The 23,494-nt window shown below is 39.1% G+C and overlaps 1 protein-coding gene across 8 annotated transcripts in view; it reads right to left on the bottom strand.

The window, feature by feature from the left end:
• The window catches only part of MYO6 (myosin VI), a 159,570-nt gene that overhangs the window by 119,690 nt on the left and 16,386 nt on the right, over positions 1-23,494 (bottom strand). The window contains exon 1 of one of the 8 annotated variants that reach the window (XM_070795754.1): positions 8,159-9,116. The exons of the other annotated variants lie outside the window; for them this stretch is intronic. The gene's annotated coding sequence lies outside the window, so the exon portion shown is untranslated. Of the gene's footprint in view, positions 1-8,158; positions 9,117-23,494 lie in introns of those variants that run through there. 8 annotated transcript variants of the gene reach the window in all.

Raw genomic sequence — 23,494 nt, 5'->3', positions numbered from 1 at the left:
GGGAACTAAGATCCTGTATGCTGTTTTAAGAATGCTTAGACTTTTCTTATTTCTAGGCATCTATATTTAAGAAAATAATGAGAAGTTTAGCTAAATTCTGTAAAGTACTTACAAAAAAAAAAGACAATGAAGAGAAAAAGAAAACAGAAAAACAAAGAAAAATCTTAGAAATAAACTAAATGTTTAATGATAAAGGACAATTAACTAAATTATAGTGTTGTGTAATTCAGCATTTGAGGAATCAAAACCACAGGTTTGAATATCCAATAAGAGCCACTCTGAAAAACCACAATACAGTGATTTACAAAGGAGTGACACCTACCAACACTGTTATTGTGAGGATTAAACGAAATACCACATATCTCAACAATCATAACATGTACTTTTTTCACGTGCTAACATGTTTAGAACTAAGATCTATTTAGCAATCAATGGTGTGTCATGACTTAATTGGTAGTGTTTTTTTTTTTCTCTTTCAACAGCACATAAAATAATTATGTACTTTAGAATTGATGGTTATTAGGATGGAATTTCGGAGAAGGCAATGGCACCCCACTCCAGTACTCTTGCCTGGCAAATCCCATGGACAGAGGAGCCTGGTGGGCTGCAGTCCATGGGGTCACTAGTAGTAGGACAAGACTAAGCGACTTCCCTTTCACTTTTCACTTTCATGCATTGGAGAAGGAAATGGCAACCCACTCCAGTGTTCTTGCCTGGAGAATCCCAGGGATGGGGGAACCTGGTGGGCTGCCATCTCTGGGGTCACACAGACTCAGACACAACTGAAGTGACTTAGCAGCAGCAGCAGGATGGAATTTAGATTCAGTGAAACACAGCAATGGACTGCAGAGCCTGGCTCAAGTTTGAAAGGCGTAACACGCATTACAACTTGCGCCTTGATCCAGTCATCTGGATGGCAAGTGAGCCTGCAGAGCCTCCGGCCGCCTCCCTCAGCCCATCGGGTGAACCGGTGGTAACACACAGAGGACCTTCCATTACTGTCTTCAGTTAAAGTCTACGCTGCATATGAAGGAATATCACATTGCCTTAACTGTCTTCATTTCTTTAATAGCATGGCAAATGCTTATTTCTTTGGGTAACTACTTTTTCTCACCTCCTTCTCCAGCCATCCTCAACCCAAGCATAATACTCCCCAAGCCACTGCTTGATCAGCTTCCTCTGACAAGATCATTCCAGAACCAAAGCTCTGGCGTCAGCTCTCTCTGAAGCTTCTCCCGCCTCAGCCCAATCTCTTCCCCCCACTCTTCCTCATATTTGGTCCCACTTTATCCCACATAAAATCTTCCAATAAAGCATGAGAAAATGTTATTATACTAGTGTTTACTTAAGCTCTTCCCCCTAAACTGAAGCACCTAATGATGAGGACATCTGATTCATATATGTGTATCCTCAAGCCAAGGGCACAACAAACCTTCTATAAATGCTGCGATACACAGAGGGATTTAGAGAGCAACGCACAGAATTGGCAGAACTAACTATACCTTGATACTCCAGAAATAAAATTGGCATCAGAAATAAATTTTTAGTCCTACATGTTTGTCATAAAATATGAAAATAGTTCAACTTTTCTTATATACTTCATTTAGCCAGTATTTTCTCAAAAGAAAACAGTCAAGGAGTTAAACCAACACATATTTTACACAGCCCTCATGCAAAGAATTCCACAATTCATCCTGACGAAAGAGCAAACTTGATGATAAAATTCACAAACATAGATACAAAAATCCTAAACAAACATCAGCAAACCAAATCCAGTAATAAATAAAAGTACAATGTATCACAACCATATTTCATTTGTTCCAAGAATGCAACTTTGTTTCAATATTTAAAAATCAATGAAAAGATACTCAAAAGTATAATGGATGGCAAAAGCAGCACAGAAAATAATAATCAACACTGTAATCATAGGAGAAACACACCTTAAAACCCCAATGAAATACTACTATGCATCCGCTAAAAAGGTTAAAATTTTTAAAAATGATACTCCCAAATGTTAGCAAGGATGCAGAACAACTAGAACTCTCATATATTGTGTACCATACTATCTGAAATCCTACTTCTAGGAATTTACCCAAAAGAAATAGCCACACAAAGACTTATAACCAAATGTTTACAGCAATTTTTTTAATTGCCACAAACTGGAAACAATTCCAGTAACCATTGACAGATGAACAGATAAACAAAAATCTATACGATAGAAAACTACTCAGTAATAAATAAGACTGAAGTGCTGATAGCCAACAGGAATGAAACTCAAAAGCATTAAAAAAAAAATACACAAGACACCAGGAATATATAGTGTTAGATAGCATTTACAGGCAAAATGAATTTAAAATAACAGGAATCAGATTGTGGAGGGGATCATGAGCTGAGGATGGGGCACTTTGGGAGGAAAGGGAGCTATTCTAAATCTTAAACTATACTCCTTGAAAATTGAATTTTATTGTATGTAAACTATACCTCTGTAAACTTGAATTTTTTTTAATCAACTATTAGGATTCATTTACACTACAAACACCTGGTAAAATTCAACAGTCAATTGTGATTTTTTTTAAAAAAAAGAGACCCTCAGAAAACTAGGAAGAAAACATAAATTCCTTACTTTGATCTAACCAACTATGAAAAAAGAAAAATGATATGTATTGGTTAAACACAGAAAGTTTCTCCTTTAAAAACAGACACTGTGTAATAAGGGAGCCTGTTACCACCACCTCACCATTTTAGCTGAGGTCTTAGCAGATTCAGTAAGGCAAGGAAAAAGCAAAAGACATGGAGGGTGGAAAAGAAACAATAAAAATCTTATTTTCAGACCTGACTATATACAAAAAGATACTTTTCAAATCTACAGATAAATTATAGGAACAATAACTGAGTTAAGTAAATGTGTGAAATAAAGATCAATGTACTGAGTGGATGACATTTTTGCACATGAACAATAGTTTAAAAATTAAAAATTTCCAGGGACTTCCCTGGAGGTACAGTGGTTAAGACTTTGCCTTCCAATGCAAGGGGCATGGGTTCAGTCCCTGGTAAGGGAACTAAGATCCCACATGCCTCATGATTACAAGAAGCAGTATTGTAATAGATTCAATAAAGACTCCTTAAAAAATGGTCCACAATAAAAAAAATCTTTAAAAAACAATTTCTGAGATACCATTTATAATAGCACCAAATACCGAGGAATAAATCTATTTTAGAATATGTCCATCCCCCCATAGATACCTAATTACAGAGCAGAAACAGTAACTTTCTATGTAAAGTGACAGATACCACCTTAATCAAATGATCAAAATTCTAGTCAGTACTTCATACCCCTTCTGAAAACGTACGGCCTAAATCCCACCATGAGAAAACATTAGACAAACGTAAACTGAGAGACTTCATGCAAAAGAGCTAGCTTGAATTATGCAAAAATTTTAAGGTCATGAAATACAAAGAAAGATGACAGGAGACTAAAGCAACTTGATGACCAAATACAACTTAGGATCTGGGGTTTATTTTTGCTATGCATGAACTCTGATTATGATCTGAAAATTTTAGATAACATTTGGTTATTAGGAAATATATACAGAAGTGTTTAGGGGTAAAGGAACAGGGTTCTGTCTGTAAGCATTATGAGGGGAATAAAGAAAATGTGGTAAGGTGTTCATTTAGGGAATCTCGGTAAAGGATATTTTTGTAAAATACAGGAATTTTTGTAAAGAACACTGTTCTTAAAACTTTTCTATAAATTGCTTTGGGTAGTATACCCATTTTCACTATATTGATTCTTCCAATCCATGAACATGGTATATTTCTCCATCTATTAGTGTCCTCTTTGATTTCTTTCACCACTGTTTTATAGTTTTCTATATATAGGTCTTTAGTTTCTTTAGGTAGATATATTCCTAAGTATTTTATTCTTTCCGTTGCAATGGTGAATGGAATTGTTTCCTTAATTTCTCTTTCTGTTTTCTCATTATTAGTGTATAGGAATGCAAGGGATTTCTGTGTGTTGATTTTATATCCTGCAACTTTACTATAATCATTGATTAGTTCTAGTAATTTTCTGGTGGAGCGATCCAAAAGTCTACAAGCAATAAATGCTGGAGAGGGTGTGGAGAAAAGGGAATCCTCTTACACTGCTGGTGGGAATGCAAACTAGTACAGCCACTATGGAGAACAGTGTGGAGATTCCTTAAAAAACTGGAAATAAAACTACCTTATGATCCAGCAATCCCACTGCTGGGCATACACACTGAGGAAACCAGAAGGGAAAGAGACACATGTACCCCAATGTTCATCGCAGCACTGTTTATAATAGCCAGGACATGGAAGCAACCTAGATGCCCATCAGCAGATGAATGGATAAGAAAGCTGTGGTACATATACACAATGGAGTATTACTCAGCCATTAAAAAGAATACATTTGAATCAGTTCTAATGAGGTGGATGAAACTGGACCCTATTATACAGAGTGAAGTAAGCCAGAAGGAAAAACATAAATACAGTATACTAACGCATATATATGGAATTTAGAAAGATGGTAACAATAACCCGGTGTACGAGACAGCAAAAGAGACACTGGTGTATAGAACAGTCTTATGGACTCTGTGGGAGAGGGAGAGGGTGGGAAGATTTGGGAGAATGGCAATGAAACATGTAAAATATCATGTAGGAAACGAGTTGCCAGTCCAGGTTCGATGCACGATGCTGGATGCTTGGGGCTGGTGCACTGGGACGGCCCAGAGGGATGGTATGGGGAGGGAGGAGGGAGGAGGGTTCAGGATGGGGAACACATGTATACCTGTGGCGGATTCATTTCAATATTTGGCAAAACTAACACAATACTGTAAAGTTTAAAAATAAAATTTAAAAAAGAAAAAGAAAAAAAAAACTTTTATGAAAGTCTGAGATTAAAGTTAAAAAAGAAAAACACACACAAGTAAGACTATTACAGAGCAAACTATAAAATACCATCATGAGGAATTAACAAAGGCCTAAATAAAGCAACACGTTATGATCCTAGACGAAAAGACTCAACACTAAAGACTCAACAGTGTAGATGTCAGTTCTCTTCAGTGACCTCTACGTTCAATGCATCCCAACTAATATTCCAATAGGTCTTTTTTTTAGGACTTCACAACCTGATTCTAGAATTTATACAGAAATGTGAAGGCCAAGAATAGCCAAGACATCTTTGAGAAGAATGAGATGGGAAGGTAAGATTTATTATAAAGCTACAAGACAGTGTGAGAATGGAACATGGGCAAAGAGACCAATGGAACACCACAGATCCGAGCACCAGGAAGCATACATGCACACCTGCTTAACAACAAAAGCAGCAACCCAGAGGAGTAAGCAACGCAGGGGGCAGGTTCCCCTTTCAACAAATGCTGCTAGAAAAACAGAAACACGTCTGGGAAAAAATGAAATTTCATACCTACTTTACATCAAACACAAAAATTATATACAGGTAAGCTACAAATCTATATGTGAAAAGCAAACAATAAAGCTTCTGGAAGTTTTACAGGAGATTATCTTTATGACCTCAGAACAGGGAAGAACTTTAAACGTGGGGGGGAGGGAGGAAGATGAAACACAAAGAAAAAGATGCACAAATCTGACAAGCTAAAAATTTGTGATCTTAATTACTACACAATTCTATTTTCCCCCAAAGAAGGCACTTTAGCAGAACTTCCAGTTACTGAGTTATGACTTTCTTCTTCATGATGAGAAAGATTGCTACTCTGTGTTTCAAATGATTAACTTGGGGAAAATCTCATGGTTAGCACTCAATGAAATAGTTACTGGGTAAGCCACTAGATAAATAAATGAAAATTTACATTTACTTGATGAAAAATACATATTTGGAGGACAGAAGAATGCACTGAGTATTAACACATAGAGTTACAGACGGACCCCTACACTGTTAACTGTGGGTCTCTCCTCCCAGTTCCAAGGATTAACAAATTAAACAGCAGGTAGCTTTCACTTTCTCTATAATGGTTTCAAACCACAGAAATATGAGTACTCTTCCATCTCAAGTTGGCTGGTACTTTCTTTCCCAGCTCCATTCTCTTTTTCTTTGCCTCCTAAAGTAGGAACCTTTCTCCCTCTCTGGTCTTCTTCTTACTGTCACACCCTGTGGTCTGCTGGTTTTCCCCAGACTGATTTTATTACACTATGTCTGGCTTCAGCTTCACCTCCATTTCTCTGTGCCCAGCCCTAGTTATTTCAAACTTCCCTCCCAACCCCTCAAATAAATACATCCCTTCAGGATATCTTAACCACTTATGTAGACGGTCTTTCCTCCAGGGCCCTACTGAAGGCAAACTCTGATGAACAAGAATCGCATCCCAACTTTTTCCACCCGGTCCTTCACCTTACAGCAGAAATCTGATGCCGCCCTTAAACACATCTGATGCCTGCCTTCTTCTGTCCCCGACTTAGGAGATTCACAAATATGAGTCAAGATCATGTAACTGTGTTCCAGTCTAGATGAGAAATTTCTAACTCTCTCAAAACGGCTAGTGAACGCTAAATGATAATAAAAATGACCACAGATGGGTAGATCCTAGACTTGAGTAGGAGAGAATTACTGCTATTGTCAAAATAATCGATTTTATTGACCTCTTGACACAGCCCCAGGCCTTGTCTGATTATGGCATGTGTCCACACCACTGACGCAGGGAGGACAGCTATGAGATGCCATCTTAGGGTGGAAATACCCCTCTGTAAGGGGCTTCCCAGGTGGTGCTAGTGGTAAAACCCACCTGCCAATGTGGGAAACTTAAAGAGACGTGGGTTCGATCCCTGGGTTGGGAAGATCCCCTGGAGGAGAGCATGGCAACCCACTCCAGTATCCTTGCCTGGAGAATCCCCAAGGACAGAGGAGCCTGGCGGGCTGCAGTCCATGGTGTCGTCGCAGAGAGTCAGACCTGACTGAAGTGAATGAGCACACACAGCACACCCCTCTGTAAAATATTCCATTAGCACAATAAAGGGCTCCACCAAAACGCAGGAGAGATGGAGGCACGCTGAAACCAAGGCTGTTTCAATGTCCTAATTTCACAAGTGGGGTTCCCAGGTCAGTGCATCCAATCAGAAATTCTCATCTGAAATCAAAACAAGAACCTATGCCAGCAGGCAGTTTCCCAAAGGACAGAGAAAACCAAAGCTTTGGGAGAAAACCAGAGGCACTTTGAGGAAAGCAAGACTAAAAAAGTAAAAAACCCCCAGAGGATATCTAAGACTATGGCTTGTTCTTTGGGAAAAGCTAGGTTTGCAGCAAATCCACTTCAGAGAGGTTCATGAAGACAGCCAGAACCCTTGGTCAGACAAACAGAGAATCTCTATTTTCAGCTTAAGAGATAGTTAGCACAGAAATAATAGACATGGGGCAAGGAAACAAGGACAGGTGGAAAACAGGCTGAAAAGGGGAAAGGGAAAGAAGAGAAGAGAAACATGAATCTCAGGATGGGCTATCAGCAAGGATGAAAGCTGAACAACCAGGGCAACACACACTGGCCAGGAAAACAGCAACTCACTCAGCACTGAAAACTGAATGACGGCGGGCAAGGGGAAATGAGAGCTCTGTAACCACCACCAGATTTAAATGATAAACCATAAGTCATCTTTCTACTTTTCTTTCTAACCAGCTATAGAGAAAAGTTTAAAAAAAAAAAAACACACCAAGATTCTGCGGAAGAAGAGTGAGTACCGTCACCTTGAATATAAGGGTAAGGAAGAGACAGAAACCAAAATAAAACTACAACATAAAGCTATTTTAAACGGATACAAATTAAGGTAATTAATGAATATGAATTGTATTTCAACCTATCACTAACATCCAACAAAATGCCCAGCACAAATTCAGATCCAAATGCAAAGCAAATGCGTTTATGAAAATTCCATTTAAGCCAGAGAACTGGGAAACCCACCGCAAAGTGACCTCCGCCATCAGCCACCCTGCACTTTGTAATATTTGGAGTGAGGCTGCTCAGAATAATTAGTCTCACTGAACTACAGCACTGCTGCTCATTTGTTCCGGTGGTTTAGGTGACGCCTCACCCTCCCGTACCTTTGTCTTATCTTATCTTGCAAAGAAACAGTTTCTCCAAGTGACACTAGAAGAAACACATACAATCCTGCAAACCTGGGAAGCCTGGACGATCTCCCTTTCACCAGCCTGAACAGGTCAACTTCTGCTGGGGTCGCTTTGACACATCTCATGTATTCTGCTCCCCAAACACGTTGAAGAGTCGCCCATCCACACACACGCAATTCACACTCCCCTTTCCCTACAGTCTTCATTTCATTCATGTGTCATTTACTTCTATTCACAGCTTCAAGAATCAAGTAAAGCACTCCTCCCTGATAATCCTCACAATCAGGTGTCCCTTCCTCTAGATTTGCTTTCAGCTTTACAGAACAGCGTCAGTTTCTGTTTTGTTTCGTGCTTTGTTAAATTTTAACCTCTTTACTTAGAGTTCTGTTTCCGTGTCCTGCCTATTCATATACTGCCAGCACTGAATGTATCGTATGTAGGGAATTATTAAATATTTGTTGATCAAATAATGTAGCCAACGCCCTCTTCAATCCAAATGACTAAACAGCTGTATGTTAAGGTTAGAATCTGAACAAATGATAGTGTCAGATGCTAAAAGTTTTCAAGAAAGCAGGTATGTGTCATTACTAGTTCATCTCTACGGAACATATCTTGTCTCCGTAAAGAACAAAAAATTGGTAATATGCTTAAGTGGAGTTTTAACATCACACGTTCACAGTGTCCTAATTTAAAAATGAGTTTTACCATTACCCAGAAATGTTGACAAACATCACAAAATGGTTTCTGAAGTAAAACTGACACATTACAATAAAGTATTACAATGAAAGACAACTACTGGCTTTAAAAGTGCTTATCTTGAGGCTCACAAAACTTATAAAATTAACATATGGTTGCCAGGGGAAAGGGATAGTTAGGCAGTCTGGGATGGACATGTACACACTGCTGTATGTAAAATGGATAACCAGCAAGGACCTACGGTACAGCACAGGGAACTCTGCTCAATGTTATGTGGCAGCCTGGATGGGAAAGCGGCTTGGGGGAGCACGGATATATTTTCATGTATGGCTGAATCCCTTTGCTGTTCACCTAAAACTATCACAACATTGTTAACTGGCTATACCCCAATACAAAATAAAAATTTAAAAAGAAATAAATAAAGGTGCTCATCTTTTTTAAAAAAGCATTTTTAATAAGAACTTAATTAACAAAGGTATTGTTGTATACCTGAAACTAACACAACTACATCAACTATACTCCAATATAAAATAAAAATCAAATTTTTAAAAGTAATTCAAGAAAGTTAACTGGCAGTCAAAAACACAGGGGAAAGATTACCTTTTATTCTGGTTCTTTTTTAAAGCATTATTTTTTTCCACCAGGAAATAAGAAAAGTGTAGGCAGAGCTATTCCTATTATTTATATTCACTAAACCAATATCAGTCATATGAAACTAAACACCTTAAAAAGAAGTAAACAATTCATTTGCTGCTCAATTCTTAAGAAATCATAAAATACACTAGAAAATGTACTGTACAGTATGTGTAAGATGCTTTAGGCTTTGACTACCATAAATAATGGAGACAGAAAAACACTTAAAAAAAAGTAAAATTCATGTCAGAGGGGACTATTTACACACTTAGCTGGGTATTTTATGATCTGCTGCCACTGCTGCTAAGTCGCTTTAGTCGTGTCCGACTCTGTGCGACCCCATAGACGGCAGCCCACCAGGCTCCCCCTGTCCCTGGGATTCTCCAGGCAAGAATACTGGAGTGGGTTGCCATTTCCTTCTCCAATGCATGAAAGTGAAAAGTGAAAGTCAAGTCGCTCAGTCATGTCCGACTCTTAGTGACCCCATGGACTGAAGCCTACCAGGCTCCTCCGCCCATGGGATTTTCCAGGCAAGAGTACTGGAGTGGGGTGCCATCACCTTCTTTGACTTTATGATCAGGTCCTTTTAATACAATACTCGTATCTGTTTCTGTTTGCTTATCATATAGATCATGCCAGTGCTAACCAAAAATCACTGATACATGTACAAATGCTTAAACTTAACACTGCAAATGCTACACTCAATTACAGTATTTGAATTCTAATGTAAATTTATTACTTGTCTATTTGTCAAACTAAAATGTATTCTTATCTCTCCATTCCTCTACACAAAAATATATCTTTATTCCATATTTTATTAAACAAACTGCACCTTTTTAAGTTTGAGGACATTTCTCAAGGTCTTAAGACTTTAAAACATTTGATTCTAAAAACTGAAAGGCAAAAAATACTTTTGTCCCTGTGTTTTAGCTCAAGTCAAATGAAACCTAAACTAACTAAAATGAATTGGGGGTAGGGAGTTAAGTGTTTCTTTATACAAAATGATGAATTCAAAACAATTTTTTTTTTACCTTTCAAACACCAAGTCTGTATTTCAAATAGCCAGACATGTCTCTGTAAAGAATTACACCAGAAATCCACATTTTATCACCCATCTTTTTCATTAAATTCTGATATTTCCCCTTAAGAAAGATATTATTACATAAAATTAAACAAGATACTTTTTTTCACGCATTACACTGATTAAAAATTAAAATCCAGTAACATCAAGTTCTTCTACGGAGTGGTAAATTCTCTGAATCAGCACTTCTTAGGATACACCAAGGCTATTCACTATAGCATTATAAGTAAGAGAGAAAAACTACAAACCGTCTAAGTATCTAGCAATAAGGAAAATAGCTGAACAACTACATAATGCCTGGACTACGGAAAACCATCAAATTAAAAGCAATAAAGTAGATCTAACCTTCCAACATGGCCACGTAAGTCATGTGGTTACATGAAAAAACAAAACTGAAAAACATTTTGCAGAGTACTCATGTCAAAATACACAAAACACACACAAAATGACAAGCATAAAACTATAAATAACACTAAAAGAAACAGAAGTATACACACCAAACTGAAAACAAGGCTTGGTTTCTAGAGGGAGAAAAGGTGGTGTCCATGGGAATGTCAGCTGGAAGTATACTGTTTTGTTGTGGCAAATCACTTGCTAGTTGATTAAAATGAATACACTGAAAAAGATATTACTCAAAAAAATGTTATGAGGCTTTACTAAAGAGCAGAGGAGGACTGCCCTGGTGGTCCAGTGGTTAGGAAACTGACTGCCAAAGCAGGGGACATGGGTCCCATCCCTGCTCCGGGAAGATTCCACATGCCGCTGAACAATGAAGCCCGTGAGCCACAACTACAGAGCCCAGGAGCCTACAGTCCCTGCTCCACAAGAGCGGCCACCAAAATGTGACCCCCAAGCCCTCAGCCAAGAGCAGCCCCCAACTGCTGCAACTAGAGAGAGCCTGCATGCAGCAATGAAGACCCAGCACAGCCAAAAAATAACTAAATAAATTATTTTTTAAAAAAAGAGTAGTGGAAATGGGACTTCCCTAGTGGTTAAGATTGCACTTCCACTGTGGGGGACATGGGTTCAATCCCTGGACAGGGAACTAAGATCCCACATGCTGTGTGGCATAGCCAAAAGGAAAAAAAAAAAAGAGTATGGAGGAATTAAAAAATAAAATTTCCCTAATAACAATCCAAACTATCAGACTTTACTGTGTGATAAAACGAAAATGATTAAATATTACAGTTTTAAAATAACTGTTCAACCATGCTCCAAAATAAATGTAGGACAAATTACCATTAATTAGGAAAAGAGAAAGTGCAGCATAATACTTACCTGATTTCACAATAAGAGTTAATTAATAAAGTTTTAAAAATATGTATATTAAAGTATGAATACTTCTTGTTTCTAATTGGTGCCATTATAAATGAGTTTTCTTTTCTCCTTTACACATTTCATATTTTTCAAGTTTTCTGAAGGATAGTGACTGCTTTTATAATAGAAAGAAAAGAGTTATCTTTAAAGTAACTTTCATTTAAAAACATAACAAATTGTATGGAAACTCTAACTGGTTCTATACATGTATGTGTGTTTACAACAGTCTTTCTTACTTGGTAAACTTGTTCAGGCCAAGAAAAATAGTACACAAAACTTCAGGATGCAGGTCAAAAGGCAGAATATGCGCAAATTACTACATTTAGCTTTCTAATTTTTCAAAATGATTGATCAAACCCTAACAGTTATGCAAACAAGCAGACCTGGTCTCCACCATGTATCCTGCACCACATCCTCCAAATTATTAAAGAAAGGGTTCTTTGAGCTGAAGTCTCACCTTCCTTAAACAGATCTTTCTTACCGTTACCATTAGTTTCAAGGCTTTTCTTTTTTTTAAGCAATATTATAGGTACCTGGGTTCATTAAACCCTTGACTATCCCAATCTCACCTGCTTTAATAATCAGGAAATTTTTTTTTAAGTTATCTTTAAAGTAATTTTCTAAGAGGTTTTAGGTTGACAAGATGACCTAGAATTTCTACTTGGAGAAAAAACTTTTTCAAAGAAGCAGACAATATATCTGCAGTCCAAATTTGTGATTCAATTATTCACTGAATAAACATTTACTGAGCATCTAATAAAACAGGGCCAAGTCTTAGGTCCTAAACACACAAGAATAAACCTAGTGTTCACAACTCACTGAAGGAGAAAGACCAGGTAAATAAACCAGGTAAATAAAAGTGTTGCAGAGAAACACTTAAAAGAAGTGCTGAGAGAATTCAAGGGGGAGGGACTGGGTGAGACTGGGGTGGGGGACACAGCAAGGACAAGGACCAGGACAAAGGAGACCCATTCTAAACAGAGTAAAGCCGAGCAGAACAAAACCTTAAAGCAGCGGCATGCTACACATTCTAGGAAAATAAAACAAAACTCCACTGTGCTCTGGAGAAGGAAATGGCAACCCACTCTATCCAGTATTCTTGCCTGGCGAAGCCCATGGACAGAGGACAGTCCATGGGGTCGTAAAGAGGCGGGCACGACTGAGCAGCTGACAGCCAATGTGCTCTGCAGGTCAGGACTCAAACTACTTGCGAATGTTACTGTTCCCACAAATGCATGAGTTAAGGCCATTTAAAAGCCACCTTCACGGGTCTATAAAAGTAGTCCTAAGAATTTCTGACACAAGCCATAGTCCCTCAAACAAATGTATTGCTAAACACCAAAACTGTTAACCAATAACAAAATAACATTAACGAATAACAACCGAAAAAGCTCGAGCCTCGAACAGCCTAACTGGAAAAGGAGAGGATCCTTTTGACAGGTCACGTGCACCTCCTGACCTCCCAGAGGTCACAGCACTCACAAATGGGCCACAGATCAGCAGCAAGGCTCTCAGGGCAGGAGACGGGTCTCCTGCAGGGCCAGGCATCCACTGGGTGCTGCTCTCTGCATGCTGCCGGAAGACAAGCCAAGGTAGGCCTGGAACCCGAGAAGGTATATGTCCGATCTGGACAGTTGCCAACCTATCCCATTCGAAGCATCCAGGGACCAAGTCCAGCCCAGCCCCCACGCCCGGAGCCCAGGCAGCAGCACCTTCTGTTTGGACTCCCGACCCAGAGCTGACCTGCAGGCACTCTTCCCTACCTGCTGATAACCAGACAGGAATTTGCTCAGTCCAGCAGCTGTGCAGCCTCCAGCCTGACCACTGGCAACCCAGCAGCCACAGCTTCAAGTCCTGCAAGGATCATATTTACTATAGAGAGCACATGGTCTCTTGGGACAGAAACTAAGGACTGCAAAACAGCACCTCCTTTACCTTGTATAAATGATAATACTAAGCATCACTCTTGCACAGTTTAGAGCAAAATAATCCCCCAAGGTTTCAGGGAAGAGGGGATGTTAACGGATAAAGGGAGAGAATTCCCTGACCGTCCAGTGGTTAGGACTCCAAGGGTGCAGGTTCACTTCCTGTCTGGGGAACTAAGATTCTACAAGCTGCAAGACTTAGCTCTGAAAAAAAGGCAAAGGGGAAAACTTGGTTTCTCTAAATTACACCACAAAATTCTAACCATTACTTAAGAAGCCATTTTTTGAAAGGTAAAAAACGAAACACCCATGATGCTTCAGTATATTTCAATATTTATAGATGTCAATAGCCACGTAAAATACTACTTACATTCATTCTCTAACACTGGTTTTAAAAAAAATCTAAAAGGGTATCAGCAATTTGGTGGCATAAAGTTACGCAAATAAAAAGAATGTCAAAAGTAAAAGGCAGCAACCCACTCCAGTGTTCTTGCCTGGAGAAACCCAGGGACGGGGGAGCCTGGTGGGCTGCCGTCTATGGGGTCGCAGAGTCGGACACGACTGAAGCGACTTAGCAGCAGCAGCTCTTTATATGGCATATTATAAACGGTGGTGAGCAGAATTCATCCTGATTCAGTGTCTGACACCTAGCAAGGTTCCTCAGACACAGTTGGTGCCAACAATTAGTGAATGGATAGGGAGATGGATAAATTAAGTTCTAGAGTCTTAAAGGACTAAAGATTATCATCCAAATGTGAATTAACAGCATAAATGCATAAATAACAGTTAGAGAATTTGGTTTACAAAGTGTGAGGTTAAAAATTATTTCCTAATTATAGCTTTTTTTGTTTTTCTTTATGTAAAGCAACTACAAACATTCCTGGGGCTGTACTGGATACTTAAGTTCCTATTTTCTTGAGAACATAAAGATGATACATGAAAACCTTGTTTTTCAGCCCATAAGTAGCCAACAGACAATGAATAATTGGTCATGACTTAAAAGCAAGTAGCCCATATTGATTAAAACACTATTAATATTAAAAAAAAAAAAAGTAAAAGGCAAGTTTTTTCAAACTGTTGGATTATAAGAAGGAAATCTAACAATTCTTTAAATTTGCACAGGGCTATAATTCATATCTGGGCTTCCCTGGTGGCTCAGACAGTAAAGAATCTGCCTGCAATGCAGGAGACCCAGGTTCAATCCCTGGGTCAGGAAAACCCCCTGGAGAAGGAAATGGCAACCCACTCCAGTATTCTTGCCTGGAGAATCCCATGGACAGAGGAGCCTAATGGGCTATAGTCCATGGGGTTGCCAAGAGTGGGACATGACTAACTAACACACAAAATTAGTATAAATTCATTCATCCCAGTTGGTGCAAAAATACTGGATTATCATGCTTTTTAATTATATCCTTAGAAAAATACACAATTCACAACCATTTTGTTATACGAAATTAAAAAACAATAAACATGTATTACATGATACCTATAATACCATAATAAGAACACATTTGCCTTGGGCTATAAATAGACATTCATCTCCTTAAGTTATCAAGTAATTATTAAGTAGGGCTACAACACTTTGGTATCTAAAGGTAGTTATTTTTCTTTATACAGCAACAATACTCAGAGGACCCAACTCATAAATTCCAGGTATATAAACGAAATTTCCCAAATCATTGTACAAAAATGGAAATGCATGTAATTTTTAAGGCTTTCCAAAAAGGACATGGGGAAGGGGAGTTTAATTTCATTTTTGTGAAGAATATATAGGCACACACATATACACACAAAAAAAATACTAGAAGATCACCCAACGATATGCCAACAATAGTGATTATCTCTATGTGATAGAAAGACAGAGCAACCAGAGATCAAACTGCCAACATCTGCTGGATCACAGAAAAAGCAAGAGAGTTCCAGAAAAAACATCTACTTCTGCTTTATTGACTATGCGAAAGCCTTTGACTGTGTGGATCACAACAAACTGTGGAAAATTCTTAAAAAAGATGGGTATACCAGACCACCTGAACTGCCTCCTGAGAAATCTGTATGCAAGTCAAAAAGCAACAGTTGGACATGGAACAAAAGACTGGTTCCAAATTGGAAAAGGAGTAGGTCAAGGCTGTATATTGTCACCCTGCTTATTTAACTTATATGCAGAGTACATCATGTGAAACGCTGGGCTACATGAAGCACAAGCTGGAATCAAGATTGCCAGGAGAAATATCATAACCTCAGAGATGCAGATGACACCACCCTTATGGCAGAAAGTGAAGAGGAACTAAAGAACCTCTTGATGAAAATGAAAGAGGAGAGTGAAAAAGTTGGCTTAAAACTCAACATTCAAAAAACAAAGATCATGGCATCCGGTCCCATCACTTCATGGGAAACAGATGGGGAAACAGTGGAAACAGTGTCAGACTTTATTTTTCTGGGCTCCAAAATCACTACAGATGGTGACTGCAGCCATGAAATTAAAAGATGCTTACTCTTTGGAAGGAAAGTTATGACCAACCTAGATAGCATATTCAAAAGCAGAGACATTATTTTACCAACAAAGGTCCATCTAGTCAAGGCTATGGTTTCTCCAGTGGTCATGTATGGATGTGAGAGTTGGACTGTGAAGAAAGCTGAGCGCCGAAGAATTGATGCTTTTGAACTGTGGTGTTGGAGAAGACTCTTGAAAGTCCCTTGGACTGCAAGGAGATCCAACCAGTCCATTGTGAAGGAGATCAGCCCTGGGATTTCTTTGGAAGGAATGATGCTAAAGCTGAAACTCCAGTACTTTGGCCACCTCATGCGAAGAGTTGACTCATTGGAAAAGACTCTGATGCTGGGAGGGATTGGGGGCAGGAGGAGAAGGGGACGACAGAGGATGAGATGGCTGGATGGCATCACTGACTCGATGGACATGAGTCTGAGTGAACTCCGGGAGTTGGTGATGGACAGGGAGGCCTGGCGTGCTGCGACTCATGGGGCTGAGCACCAAAGAATTGATGCTTTTGAACTATGGTGTTGGAGAAAACTCTTCAGAGTCCCTTGGACAGCAAGGAGGTCCAACCAGTCAATCCTAAAGGAGATCAGTCCTGAATATTCATTGGAAGGACTGATGCTGCAGCTTAAACTCCAGTACTGTGGTCACCTGATGCAAAGAACTAACTCATTCGAAAAGACCCTGATGTTAGGGAAGACTGAAGGCAGGAGGACAAGGGCATGACAGAGGACGAGATGGTTGGATGGCATCACCGACTCAATGGACATGAGTTTGAGGAAGCTCCAGGAGTTGGTGATGGACAGAGAGGCCTGGTATGTTGCAGTCCATGGGGTCACAAAAGTTGGACATGACTTAGCAACTGAACTGAAACTGAACCTGAATTAACATACTGGTCTAAATCCCTCAGAATGCAACTCAAGCAAGATTTCCTCTGTTTCCACTAAAAAATGCTGTCTGATAAGTGATCATTGTCTTCTGTATTTGAAAACATGTCTGAATCACATCATTATTCTTCTTTTTCAATTAATCAATTTCAATCCCCTGAAATTTTCTCCAAATATGTGGCTCTTATTCTGAACCCTAGTTTCTTCAAAATGGTTCAGTTGCAAAGTTTAGGATTCATAAGCCAAACATTTGAATTCTTATTTACTATTTATTATAACTGGAGGAATAGACATAATTTTATACAAAATTTGGGCAAATTCAATCAAGTGTTTATAATACCCTCCATACATAAACATCCTGCCCTCCCAGAATATGAAATTTCAAGTTTCTAAGACTTTCTTTCATTCTCCCCTTTCACTACCATCACTAGCATAGTATTTTCACCAATGGTATTATTTTACTTTTTACAGATTCTATGTCATAATCATGACCATTTCTTACTCTGTTTTTAAGAGACATATATAGATAAATGCGGAGAAGGCAATGGCATCCCACTCCAGTACTCTTGCCTGGAAAATCCCATGGATGGAGGAGCCTAGTAGGCTGCAGTTCATGAGGTCGCTAAGAGTCGGACACGACTGAGCGACTTTGACTTTTCACTTTCATGCATTGAAGAAGGAAACGGCAACCCATTCCAGTGTTCTTGCCTGGAGAATCCCAGGGACGGGGCTGCCTGGTGGGCTGCCATCTATGGCGTCGCACAGAGTCGGACACGACTGAAGTGACTTAGCAGCAACAGCATATAGATAAATGTATAGTTACTTCCTAACCTCATGGAATTAATTTAAATTTTTTTTGCAAAGTCAAGTAAATATAATTAAAATCCAAATCCTTGAACAAGGTAATTGGACAATTTGCTTTAATTATCTGTATGTTTCCTAAAATCACAAGACCCCTAACACAGTCCATATATCATCTCCCAACTGTGGAATTTCAGTAAGGCCCCAATATCACCTTTACCTTACAAAAACTTGTGATGACCTAATGTCTACCTGACAGGAAAAAAAAAAAAATGCAATAAGCTGTGAAACTTCTCAATACTCTGCCTCTCCAACCAAAAATACATCTGTAACTTCATCCACTTCTGAACAGAGCTGACTTCTCCACACACGGTTGTGACTCTGTGAGTTCCCAGCCCTTCAGAATCCCAGTGCTCCAGGCTGTCTCTGAACTAATTTCAGTCATGTCCTCACCACTACCTTTTCTTCCTCAGATATAATCTCTTTATCTTACGCAATTTGGAGTTCCCTGATGGCTCAGACCGAGTCTGCCTGCAAGACAGGAAAGCCGGGTTTGATCCCTGGGTCAGGAAGCTTTCCTGGAGAAGAGAATCCCCCTACCCACTCCAGTATTCTTGCCTGAGAATTCCATGGACAGAGAAACCAGGCGGGCTACAGTCCATGGGGTCACAAACAGGCAGACACAACTCAGTGACTAACACTTTCGCTTTCATTTTAATGTTCAGGTTGTAATTTTGACTGATTTTTTTCCCTTTAAATTTTATTCACAGAGAAAACATTTAGCATCTGGTGTCCAAATATAAATACTGGAGCTCTGATGAGGAACAATTATAGATAAATGTATCGTGAGTTAAAACATACATTCATTCATTTCTTTCCCTTTTGTTCATTAATCAATTTCTTGGAATATATACACACTTTAGCAAAGGCCAGTAAAAAAGCATTTTGCAGAATCCTTTTCACAGAAAATTTTCGTAAGGAAAAGCATTGCTAACTTACATGGATATCTCCTAAGTCTACGTTTCTATATATTTCTTAGGCAAAGCTATCTACGCTACCATTTTTTACAACACTTAGATTCTTTATATTGTTACCTGTCAAGGTTCAGCTGAACTGTCAATGTGACATCAAAAAATCAGAAAAGTCAACTAAAAGATATCTTGCTTTCAATTACACATATAAGTCACTGGAAAATGTCTATAAAACTAAAGGTATATGAAAAAGAGTAGATGCCAAGGACTATAGCCTGCCAGGATTCTCTATCCACGGAATTTTCCAGGCAAGAATACTGGGGTGGATTGCCGTTTCCTACTCCAGCAGATACTAAATAGAGCACAACACATATTTAATGCTATAATAATAAACAACATGATAAAATTATTTCTGGCCATCTTTTCAACTACATACCTCTTTATGTATCTTCATGACAATCTCTCTCTAGTATATCTTTGTGGAAAACTAATTAACATATCTTACAGCAATAATTTACTTCTAACCTCTGTTCATTTTGATACTCACAATCTCCTTGAAGGTAAAAATTAGATTATCTCCATCTGGGGCAAATCTCTCATAAGATAAAGAAAAATTCTTGTATTTAAACTCATATTCAAAATAGAGCAGATTATTGGGATCTCAATATTCTAAAACTATAGATAAAAGGTTTATTTATGCATTTTGCAACACATATGGCCATTAAAAAGCTAACAATATAACACCTGTGGAGACAAAATACGATTCCTGTAGTAAATTTGTTATCAGTTGCAATGAATTACTATTAATTTGAGTGGAATCTGTGAACCATATGCTATTTTTAAAAGAACTACATATATTTACAACTATCACATTTGCAAATTTACATCAGAATAAATATTTTCATTATTTCACTAATTATTTGTATTTTCTACTCAATTTAAGTTTCAGTATTTCACCTGAAATCACTCAATAATGAATTAAAGGTGATGATCCAATAAAATTAATGCAGCCAAAACAAAGGTCTAGAAGGACAATTCAAACTGATATGACTCCTGTGGGAAGGGATATAAAGAGCATTTTACATTTTACTTCAAATTATTCTGATGCCATTAATGATACATAGAAGGCAAAATAAGTAGCGAACTTAGAGAAGACAGTAGAGATGAGAATCATATCTAAAATATTTTTGCACTGTTTTAACATTTACTGAGTTTTCCCGAAATAAAATATCACATAAACTGAGAGAAGACTGTCTTTCATCTGGATTCTCACCGAAGATGTTTTTTATTTTGGAGAATATTCTATTACAGAGCAATGCTGATCATGGTATTTGAGTCACCAATATGACACAGCTCTATGTTAGTCTAAACTGAAGTAGCTGCATTCATGACTGTTTTATATACAGATGTTAGCAATGGATTACTTTGTTCTGTATTATAGTATAAGAGTATCTAAGCCTTCACATACTGAAGTATGTGTAGTAATATGTAATTAATATAAATATATTTAATTTATATAATATATATTGTTTAATATAAATATATTTGTGATACATAATAATTACTTCATTTATGTAACATCACTATATTTTTAATTATACATGCATACACATATGCATATACATGTATGTGTAGGTTAATTCAATGTAGTAAATGGAGTTTTACAATTGTTTTGAAAAGGGGGTCCCACGTCTGACAGAATAGAGAATCACTAGTATTAAGTAAAAGAGAACAGGATTGAGGCCAGAAACAAGGCATTTTAAAGGATGAATGAAAAAGAAAGGGACAGTTGGGAAGAGTAGACAGAAAGGGAGCACCCTGGGAGACAGTACGTTACCAAAGGAGAAAGAAGTCTGAAAAAGAAGACGCTGTCCTCATCATCAGCTGGTTCAGAAGAGGCTGACAACTGAAAGTAAGCGGGTGGATTTGCAAACGGGAAGGGCAATGGCGATCTGGGAGCAGTTGAAGCAGAAATAACACTGCAGTGAGTAAAAGGGTGAACAGAAGAAGAACAGAAAACAGCGTGCAGAGAATTTGCTCGTAAGGGAAAGAGAAAGCAGAAGAACACAGAGATGACAGGGTATAAAGAGGAGGGTTTGTTTCTGGCTTTGTTGGTTAGGCTAGGAAAAAGCCCCTGAGAGGTGAATTCAGACTTATTTTAGATATCAATTCCTCTAAGTACGAAGTGTGAAGAAATATTCTCTCCTACAAACTGAAGTGCTTCTAGATGATACATCATTTTTTTTTTTAAAAAGTAAAATAAGATTAACAATGAGCTGTTAATTGCTGAATCTGAGTGGTACAAAGTGGTGCACACGCTCTTTTCTGAATACGCTTAAAACCTTCCACAATAAAATTATTTTTAAAAGAAATACACTCCAAAAGATGCTCAATTATTTTTCGATTTTCTATATAATCATATCCTGCACCATCTCAAATGTTAAGCTGATGATACTCATTTTTACTAAGGTATATAGAGGTTTCTCTTAGTAGTAATTAGACATTAATTGCTGAATTATCTTAATTTTTCACCCAATCTTCCATCTGATCACAGCAAGCCATTTCATAGCCAACTAGCTGAAAAAAAGGGAGAAGGCAATGGCACCCCACTCCGGTACTCTTGCCTGGAAAACCCCATGGACGGATGAGCCTGGCAGGCTACAGTCCATGGGGTTGCTAAGAGTCGGCACAACTGAGCGACTTCACTTTCACTTTTCACTTTCATGCACTGGAGAAGGCAATGGCAACCCACTCCAGTGTTCTTGCCTGGAGAATCCCAGGGACAGGGAAGCCTGGTGGGCTGCCGTCTGTGGGGTCACACAGAGTCGGACACGACTGAAGCGACTCAGCAGCAGTAGCGGCATAGTTGCTTCACAATGTTGTGTTAGTATCTACTGTACAGTAACGTGAGGCAGCTGTATCTTTACGTATATGCCCTCCCCCTTGGAGGAGTCCCCAGCCCGCCCCTACCCCTCATGCACCCCCCCAACTTCCACCCCACCCCTCTAGATGGCCACAGAGCGCTGAGCTGAGCTCCCTGAGCCACACACCAGGTTCCCACTAGCTATGCATTTCACACGTGGCAGCGCACATTCGTCCATCCCACTCTCCCAGTTTACCACCTCCCCGACTCCCTTGGTGTCCACACATTTGTCCTCTACATCTGTGTCTCTTTCTGCTTTGCAGAGAGGTTCAGCTGTACTATTTTTCTAGATCCCACATATATGTATTAATACATGACACATGTTTTTCCCTTTCTGACTTACTTCACTCTGTATGACAGACTCTAGGTCCAGCCACATCACTAAAAATGACCCAGTATCATTCCTTGTTTAGCTGAGTAATATTCCATGGTATACATGTGCCACATCTTCTTTATCCATTCCTCTGTGGATGGACATTTAGATTACTTCCACGTCCTAGCTACTGTAAATAGTGCTGCAATTCCTCAACTTCTTGACAAGGAGTATGAATTAAATTAACTTGAAGGTAACGTCTGATGCTAGGAAAGACTGAAGGCTGGAGGGGAAGGGAACGACAGAGGATGAGATGGTTGGATGGCACCACTGACTCAAAGGACATGAGTTTGAGTAAACTCTGGGAGTTGGTGATGGACAGGGAGGCCTGGCGTGCTGAGGTCCATGGGGTCTCAAGGAGTCAGACATGACTGAGCAACTGAACTGAACTGAATGTCTAATTCTAACTCTCCAGGCATCTCCACGTCAGGTCTACAGAAAACCTGAACACACAACTCCAGTGGGCAATGATCCAGACCAGCAGTTCTCCAAGTGTGGCCAAAGGACTGCTGGAGATTCTGAGACCCTCGCAGTCAACACAGCAAAACAACTTTCAAAGTGATACTAAGGCATTTGCCCTAATAATGCAGAACCAATGATGGGTAAAACTTCTACCACTTTAGCTAGAATCAAGGCAGGGGAACCAAACCGTACTAACGGTCACGGCTGCCACAGTAAAAAGGAGGCTGCCTCATTTAACCTCTGATGTGAAACTAGAGATTATCATACCAAGGAAGTAAGTCAGAAAGACAAAAACAAATACCACATGACATCACTAACATGTGGAATCTAAAATATGACACAAACTAACCCATCTGAGCCCATCTATGAAACAGATTCACAGACACACAGGACAGACAGGAGGCTGCCAATGGGGAGGGAGCTGGGGGAGGGATGGAGGGGAGGCTGGGGTTAGCGGATACAAGCTTTCATACACAGAATGGATAAACAAGGTCCTACTGTTTAACACTGGGAACTATATTCAGTATCTTACGATAAACCACAATGGAAAAGAATATATGTATGTGAGAAGGCAATGGCACCCCACTCCAGTACTCCTGCCTGGAAAATCCCATGGACGGAGGAGCCTGGTAGGCTGCAGTCCATGGGGTCGCTGAGGGTCGGACACGACTGGGCGACTTCACTTTCACTTTTCACTTTCAAGCATTGGAGAAGGAAATGGCAACCCACTCCAGTGTTCTTGCCTGGAGAATCACAGAGACGGGTGGGCTGCTGTCTCTGAGGTCACACGGAGTCGGACATGACTGAAGTGACTTAGCAGC

This window comes from Bos indicus, chromosome 9 (genome assembly GCF_029378745.1).
Source record: "Bos indicus isolate NIAB-ARS_2022 breed Sahiwal x Tharparkar chromosome 9, NIAB-ARS_B.indTharparkar_mat_pri_1.0, whole genome shotgun sequence".
Lineage (NCBI taxonomy): Eukaryota > Metazoa > Chordata > Mammalia > Artiodactyla > Bovidae > Bos > Bos indicus.
Note: the sequence above shows the minus strand (reverse complement) of the source record. Positions and strands in the feature narration are given on the sequence as shown.